Source organism: Scylla paramamosain, chromosome 45, assembly GCF_035594125.1.
Source record: "Scylla paramamosain isolate STU-SP2022 chromosome 45, ASM3559412v1, whole genome shotgun sequence".
Taxonomy (NCBI): domain Eukaryota; kingdom Metazoa; phylum Arthropoda; class Malacostraca; order Decapoda; family Portunidae; genus Scylla; species Scylla paramamosain.
The window spans coordinates 10,591,335-10,600,985 of NC_087195.1; positions in this window are offsets into that span (position 1 = coordinate 10,591,335).

A 9,651-nucleotide genomic window follows, 5' to 3' on the forward strand; every position below is an offset into this window, starting at 1 on the left:
CTTGGGTTGAAAGGCAAGGAACACCCAGAACCTTTGCCCCACTCACGCTCGGCACCCGTGTATGGCTACAAGACCAGGCAACGAAATTGTGGGACAGGGGTGGCGTGGTCACTGAAGTGTCGCCATACTACGCAATCGGAGGCATCTCCAAGCAGTGAGATATCCCCGGCCATGGCACCCTCTCCCTCATCAGCGCAGCTTCACCCCATCACACAACTAGATCCTCCGAGTCGCCCACATAGGAGTGTTAGACAGCCAGCGTGGATGGCAGACTACATCAATGACTCAATAGATTTGTGTATGCTTGTATGTTTTTTTTTCTTTTAAGAAAGGGAGGGGGAAGTAGGAGAGAGAAGATAGAAAGAGGGAAAGATAGGAGTGAAAAGAAAAGAGTGGGGTAAAGGATAGTAAGAGCAGTGTGGGCTTTACCACACTGCTAATTTTTGTTCGTCTGTCCCTTCTCTATATCCTTCCATGAATGGATGCTTTTTGTGCAGGAGTATGTTTATATAGTTTTCTGTTTCAGGCGCGTGTATGTGTGTATGCGTGCATGTGTGCTTTTGTGCAGAAGGACTATGTATATATGGCCTGTTTTCTTTTTCCTATGTTCAGATACTACACTGTCCATATGTGTGTGATGTACACTGTATATCTTGGAAGGGGATGGGGGTGATGTAAGAGATGTACATGTTGGGCCGGCCATACCGGCACCAGGCATCCTCATAATCGGCAGACGGGAGTCACTTCAAGGCCTCAGTAAAAGATACATAAGTAAATCTGTGTATCTCTCAATCCTCCTGCAGTTATGTATTGAGATGAGTCATTCTCTCCCAATTATCACTCAATTTTAGTAGTGTGGAGGCACTTCCTCCTCATTATTGTTGATATGTCAAAATATGTAGCAACTCTTACCTGTACGTGTGTTCCCTGTCAAGTTATCCATTTTTTCTCCTTGATGTCAGTGAAATTGTTTCTGACTTAAGTGATGCTCCTGACAAGGGTATTCTCAGCGATGTACCAGCTATCACCGCGTCCCAAGCCTGCTCCTTCATTGTGTCAGCACGCCAAGGAGTGAGTGAGTCAACAACAATGTCTCACCGCCCTCACTGCTGAAACGAGCGTCAGGAGATCCTTTTTTTTTTTTTTTTTTAATGTAGGAAGGACACTGGCCAAGGGCAACAAAAATCCAATAAAAAAATGCCCACTGAAATGCCAGTCCCATAAAAGGGTCAAAGCAGTGGTCAAAAATTGATGAATAAGTGTCTTGAAACTTCCCTGTTGAAGGGGGATGCCTTGTTGTTGCTATTAGGCTCGTGATGATATAATGATCCCCATGGGCACTGGTGAAATTCTGCGAGGCTGTCATGGGAAAATACAGAAAAGGCGGATGACAGCTGGTTGCCGTGATGTGTGGACACCTGAGGCTGCCAGATGGAGTGTTGTGACTGTAGGCAGATAGTTGGGAGGGCAGTGCAGTGCGGCAAGAGTGGAGTCGCAGGCAGTGGAGTAGTTGGTTCTCGGTTTTTGTACAAGGGTTTCGCCATGTTCGAGATTTGTGACTCGCTCTCCAGTAGCAGGCGATGAAGGGGTATATCGTTTCAGAGCTAAGTATAGCTCCTAAATCTTTTTCGAAACCTTAACCTACCAGAGCTTCGTTGTTTATTTTGTACTTACTGAGTGGGTTTCCTCTACTTACGCTAATTACCTTGCATTTGTTGATGTTAAACTGTATTTGCCATTTGTTTGTCCATTCATTCACCCTTTTCAAATCAGACTGCAAGGCCATAGCATCCGATTCCGACCAAATCAATTTACCTCTTTAATAATAATAATAATAATAATAATAATAATAATAATAATAATAATAATAATAATAATAATAATAATAATGTTTATTGTCATAAGGCACTTACAATTTACATATCTATAAAATATCAGTAGAAGGAAAAAAAAACAATATGTCAAAGAGGACTAGATACTCGAGGATATGTGTGTCCTATCATACTCCTTAGAAAAAAAAAAAAAAAACAAAGACTGGCGGTGCTGAGGAAAATTACAAGTGCAAATAATAAAATAATACTACAAGTGATTATATGAAGATAGGATGAAAGAGGAAGACATACAATAATAATAATAATAATAATAATAATAATAATAATAATAATAATAATAATAATAATAATAATAATAATAATAATATAACAATCTAGATGACATGATATTAAATATTACTGAGGTAATTATCCAATAAAAATGTCTTAACCTTGTGCTTGAATGTTGAGATGTTACAACTGTGTGGGATGTATTTGGATACATGGTTCCATATAATTGCCCCTTTATACCTGCAAGTTTTCTGTAATAGAGTTGTTCTACATTGTGATACATGAATTTCTTGGCTATGAAAATGAACTTGGTTATTTCTGATAATCATATCATTAAATATTAAGGGCAAGCAATTGTTACACATTAACTTGCAAAGGGAAAATATGTAGATTTTGTCAAGTGGTAGTATTTGGAAAGAAAAGAACAGTAGTCTGGTGTGCTCTCTGATTTACAGATGCGATAATTCTAACAGCTTTTTTTATTTATTTATTTATTTTATTTATTTATTTATCTATTTATTCATTTATTTATTTATTTATTTTTTTTTGTAGTTTAAAGACAGAATCAGAATGACATCTACTAACTGTTCCCCAGACTTCAATTTCATATAGCAGATATGGATATATAAAACTATTATACATTATGACAAGCATTGACTTATCTACAAGTTTCCTTGCTCTAGATAATATTCCGACTCCTTTAGCAATTTTGTTTTTAATTCATTTAACATGTTCTGACCAAGACAATGTTGAGTCGATAGTAACACCTAAGAATTTTATAAAGTTTAATCTATTAATTACTTTATTATTTTAAGATACATCAACATTTAATCAGTAATTTTTTCCCCTTAGTATGAGATGTCATATATTTAGTTTTATCTTTATTGAGAGACAGTTTATTTGCATTTATCCAGTCCATTATCTTTAGCATTTCTGTGTTCATTTTAGTGATCACTTCATTTACTGCATTACCTATCTTCGTATCATCCGCAAGTTTACTAACATCACTACTAATTCCACTATCCAAGTCATTGATATATTTGTTAAAAACAACAATTGCCCTAAAACTGATCCTTGTGGCACCCCAATAATTACTTGACCCCATTTGGACTTAAGAGCCGTTTATTACAACTCTGTCGCCTGTCATTTACGCACGACCTTATGTTGTCTGACACCTTCTCATTTATCCTGTGTGCTCTAACCTTTCTCAGGAGCATCTCATGGGGCACCTTGTCAAACGCTTTACTAAAGTCCAGATATAGGATTTCATAACTATCACCATTATCTGCCGCTTCGTAAATTTTACTGTAAAAACTTAACAAATTCGTGAGGCAAGACTTCTCCTTCGTGAAGCCATGCTTTGACTGATTTATCAATCTATGTTTGTCTAAATGCTCCCTAATGTTCTTCGCTATTACTGACTCTATTATTTTAACTACAAAAGAAGTTAAGGTGACAGGTCTATAATTAGACGTTAAAGTTTTATCTCCTTTCTTTAAGAAGGGTACTACATTCGCCTGCCTCCACATTATCGGTACCTCACATGAGTCAAGTGATTTTCTAAAGACAGAAACTAACGGTGCATTAATAACCTCTTCGCATTCCTTAAGTACTCTGGGATTATTTCATCTGGTCTTGGTGTCTTGAATTTTTAGCCTGTCTCCTGTTCCACTATCTCTATTTATGATATCTTTCAGCTTCTCATTCTCTCCTGTTCTAAATATCTGCTCACTATTCGGCATTTCCTGCTTGTTTTCTTGGGTGAAGGCAGTTGAAAAACACTCATTCAAAATTTTACTAACCTCCTCCCCAGAATTAACCAGCTCCCCATCTGCTGCCTTTAATGGACCTATCTTCGTTCTATATACCTGATAAAATCCCATGGGGTCCGTCTTCGCTTGGCTGGCTTGTGCTGGCTGGGGACACACACCCACACTCTTGCCGCCCACATTCTTCTCAGGATTCTTCATATTCTAAAGAAGTCAGGCGTTCTGTGGCTTCCTTACATAGACTGTTCGTTTCCTGAAGGGATGGACGTCTAAGGAAAGACGTGGAAAAGTGCAGGGTGGTATCATTGACATAGGAGTGGTTTAAAAATTCATCGATGAATAATAGGAAGAGAGTCTCTGGGTGATAGGACAGACCCCTGAGGAACATCACTGTTAATAGATTTAAGAAAAGAACAGTGACCTTAGCATCAATAGAACGATCCGAGAAGATACTTGAGATGAAGTTACAGAGAAAATGATAGAAGCTGTAGGAGTGTAGTTTGGAAATCCAAGCTTTGTGCTAAACTTTAGCAAAAGCTTTTCATATGTCCAAGACAACAGCAGAAGTTTCACCAAAATCTCTAAAAGTGGATGACCAAGATTCAAGAAGGAAAGCCAGATCACCAGTAGAGCGGCCTTGACGGGACTCATACTGGCGATCAGATAGAAGGTTGTGAAGTGATGGATGTTTAAGAATCTTTATGTTGAGGATAGATTAAGAAACTTAAGATAGGCAGGAAATTAAAGCAATAGGACGGTAGCTTGAGGGATTAGAACCGTCACCATTTTTAGGAGCAGGCTGAATGTAGGCAAACTTCCAGCAAGAAGGAAAGGTAGATGTTGATAGACAGAGTAGAAAGAGTTTGACTAGGCAAGGTGCAAGCACGGAGGCACAGTTTTGAAGAACAATAGGAGGGACCCCATCAGTTTCATAAGCCTTCCGAAGGTTTGGGCCATTGAGGGGATGGAAAACATCTTAATGGGTAGCATGAGACAGTCAGAGGATGGAAGAGAGAGAGGAATATGCCCTGAATCATCCAAGGTAGAATTTTTAGTTAAGGTTTGAGAGAAGAGTTTAGCTTTAGAAATAAATGAGATGTCAGTTGTGCCATCAGGTTTAAACAAAGGAAGGAAATATGAAGAAGCAAAGTCATTGGAGATGTTTTTGACTAGGTGCCAGAAGTCACGAGGGGAGTTAGATCTTGTAAGATTTTGACGGTTTCTTTTAATGAAGGAGTTTTTGCCTAGTTGGAGAACAGACTTGGCATGATTCCGGGCAGAAATATAAAGTCCATGCATTACATTCAAGTGTTGGAAGACTCAAGTACCTTTTGTGGGCCACCTCTCCATCAAGTATGGGACTCGACTACCTGACGTAGAGCAAGGATTGTGTCGACCTTGGACGGAAGCTGGTGAGGGTGCGTGGCCAAGAAATGCCCTTGCTTCCGGAGGTCGGCTGTGCGGAGGTAGTTGTGGCTGAGAGAGTGCACCTTGCCCACGAGAACAGGCTGTGTTAAATAAAGGTTTGGAAGGTATTGGTCAAGAGAAACAGTGAGGAATGTACGCCTCCATGCCAGACACTATCACCCTTGTTATGCGCTCAGCACACAGAGACAGGTCTCGGACACTGAAGCAGTGGTCATTCCAAGGATAATCGGCACAATACGAAACACTGATTGGTCGCTTGCAGGCACAGCTGCCAATAAGTGACGTCTGTTCTCAAGGCCGTCTGAGCGCCACCTCCTGACCAGTAGCAACCACTCAGCACCACCCTCAACACTCAAACCAACACTGCATACTCACTGCCACTTCCCTGCCACCGTAACAATATCTAGGATGCCAGGTGAGGATGAACGCAAAACATACATAAGTATTTAAAGAGAGAAAGGAGACAAACCTCCAAAAATTCAATGTTTGCATCATTGCTGCTCCATTTCGTTCAACATTACCGTTATACACTCTCTCTCTCTCTCTCTCTCTCTCTCTCTCTGATCTGATACCGAAAGTACCTTTAGTAATGATGGATATACTATACTATCACCTGTGTCGAATCAGGAACACTGTTTATTCTCTAACGTTTTGACAGGAGTCTTCTTCCTTACATCTTTACACTTATTTGTCTTGCTCCTATACAATAAATAAATAAATATATATATATATATATATATATATATATATATATATATATATATATATATATATATATATATATATATATATATATATATATATATATATATATATATATATATATATATATATATATATATATATATATATATATATATATATATATAAAGACAACTCTCTTCCTCCACACGAAACTACAAGCACCTAATAACACACACACCCTTCACTCAAAAATTTTAAACTAATGGCGACTCCTACACCAACCTCGTCCTCCCCATCTGGGGAGGGGACCATAAATGTCCCCAAGTCGGACTGCCTTTCCGTCGACGACCCCAAGTGTCTTGACACCCGCCTCAACTTTTTCTTCATTAACTTCTGCAACATTCGCGGTTTAAGATCTAATTTTCAATCTGTAGAACACCACCTCTCCTTTTCTAAACCTCATCTTCTTTTCCTCACTGAAACTCAGGTGTCTGAGGCAACTGACAGTAGCCCCTTTTCTGTTCCCTCCTACTTTCTCTATCCTCATTTTCGATCCAAAGCTGGATGCTGCGTTTATATGCGCAATGACTTAACCTGCTCTCGTGCCCACGCTCTTGAATCTTTCGAGTTTTCCACCATCTGGCTACGACTACAGAGTCATTCTCATACTAAATTTATCTGTGCTGTATACCTCTCTCCTAACTCCGCTGACTATAAGAAATTCTTTGACTACTTAACTTCCAAAGTGGAGCACATTCTGACCCTCTTCCCTTTTGCAGAGATCTCCATTCTTGGAGACTTCAATGTTCACCACCAGCTTTGGCTTGCCTCTCCCTTCACTGACCATCCTGGTGAACTAGCCTACAACTTTGCTATCCTCCATGACCTAGAGCAATTGGTGCAACACCCTACTCGCATTCCTGACCGTCTTGGAGATACGCCCAACATTCTTGACCTTTTCCTGACCTCTAATCCTTCTGCTTATGCTGTCACCCTTTCTTCTCCGTTGGGCTCCTCCGATCACAATCTCATATCTTTATCTTGTCCTATCACTCCAATCCCTCCTCAGGATCCCCCTGAGTGAAGGTGCCTCTGGCGTTTTGCCTCTGCTAATTGTGGGGACATGAGAAGGTATTTTGCTGATTTTCCTTGGAATGACTACTGCTTCCGTGTCAGAGACCCGTCTTTGTGTGCTGAGCGCATAACAGAGGTGATAGTGTCTGGCATGGAGGTGTATATTCCTCACTCTTTTTCTCATCCTAAACCTTCTAAACCTTGGTTTAACACAGCTTGTTCTCGTGCTATACATGATAGAGAGGTGGCCCACAAAAGGTCTTAAGCCATCCATCACCAGAATCTCATGCACTTTATATTTCTGTCCGGAACCATGCCAAGTCTGTTCTCCAACTAGCCAAAAACTCCTTCATTAACAGAAAATGTCAAAACCTTTCAAGATCTAACTCCCCTTGTGATTTCTGGCATCTAGCCAAAAATATCTCCAATAACTTTGCTTCTTCTTCTTTCCCTCCTCTATTTCAACCAGATGGCACCACTGCTATCACATCTATTTCTAAAGCTGAACTCTTTGCTCAAACCTTTGCTAAAAACTGTACCTTGGACGATTCTGGGCTTGTTCCTCCCTCTCCTCCACCCTCTGACTACTTCATGCCATCTATTAAAATTCTTCGCAATGATGTTTTCCATGCCCTCGCTGGCCTAAACCCTCGGAAGGCTTATGGACCTGATGGGGTCCCTCCTATTGTTCTCCGAAACTGTGCCTCCGTGCTTGCACCTTGCCTAGTCAAACTCTTTCAGCTCTGTCTGTCAACATCTACCTTTCCTTCTTGCTGGAAGTTTGCCTACATTCAACCTGTTCCTAAAAAGGGTGACCGTTCTAATCTCTCAAACTACCGTCCTATTGCTTTAATTTCCTGCTTATCTAAAGTTTTTGAATCTATCTTCAACAGGAAGGTTCTTAAACATCTATCACTTCACAACCTTCTATCTGATCGCCAGTATGGGTTCCGTCAAGGCCGCTCTACTGGTGATCTTCTGGCTTTCCTTACTGAGTCTTAGTCATCCTCTTTTAGAGACTTTGGTGAAACTTTTGCTGTTGCCTTGGACATATCAAAAGCCTTTGATAGAGTCTGGCACAAAGCTTTGATTTCCAAACTACCCTCCTAGGGTTTCTATCCTTCTCTCTGTAACTTCATCTCAAGTTTCCTTTCTGACCGTTCTATTGCTGCTGTGGTAGACGGTCACTGTTCTTCTCCTAAATCTATTAACAGTGGTGTTCCTCAGGGTTCTGTCCTGTCACCCACTCTCTTGTTATTATTCATTAATGATCTTCTAAACCAAACTTCTTGTCCTATCCACTCCTATGCTGATGATACCACCCTGCACTTTTCCACGTCTTTTCATAGACGTCCAACGCTTCAGGAGGTAAACATATCACGCAGGGAAGCCACAGAACGCCTGACTTCCGAACTTTCTAAAATTTCTGATTGGGGCAGAGCAAACTTGGTATTGTTCAATGCCTCAAAAACTCAGTTCCTCCATCTATCAACTCGACACAACCTTCCAGACAACTATCCCCTCTTCTTCAATGACACTCAACTGTCCCCCCTCTTCTACACTGAACATCATCGGTCTGTCCTTTACTTATAATCTGAACTGGAAACTTCACATTTCATCTCTAGCTAAAATAGCTGCTATGAAGTTAGGTGTTCTGAGACGTCTCCGCCAGTTTTTCTCACCCCCCCAGCTGCTAACTCTGTACAAGGGCCTTATCCGTCCATGTATGGAGTATGCTTCACATGTCTGGGGGGGTTCCACTCATACTGCTCTTCTAGACAGGGTAGAATCAAAAGCTTTTCGTCTCATCAACTCCTCTCCTCTAACTGACTGTCTTTAGCCTCTCTCTCACCGCCGCAATGTTGCATATCTAGGTGTCTTCTACCGCTATTTTCATGCCAACTGCTCTTCTGATCTTGCTAACTGCATGCCTCCCCTCCTTCCGCGGCCTCGCTGCACAAGACTTTCTTCTTTCTCTCACCCCTATTCTGTCCACCTCTCTAACTCAAGAGTTAACCAGTATTCTCAATCATTCATCCCTTTCTCTGGTAAACTCTGGAACTCCCTGCCTGCTTCTGTATTTCCACCTTCCTATGACTTGAATTCCTTCAAGAGGGAGGTTTCAAGACACTTATCCACCAATTTTTGACCACTGCCTTGACCCTTTTATGGGACTGGCATTTCAGTATCCTTCCTACATAAAAAAAAAAAAAAAATATATATATATATATATATATATATATATATATATATATATATATATATATATATATATATATATATATATATATATATATATATATATATATATATATATATATATATATATATATATATATATATATATATATATATATATATATATATATATATATATATATATATATATATATATATATATATATATATATATATATATATATATATATATATATATATATATATAAGATATTCTAAATCCAACCCAGTTCGGTTTTAGACAGAAAATGAACACTTTCAAAGCCGTATATATTTTCTCAACAGATACCTTTTCAGCTATCAAAAAAAAAAAAAAAAACTATTTGTCTTGTCTATGGAGAAGGCAATAGATAATT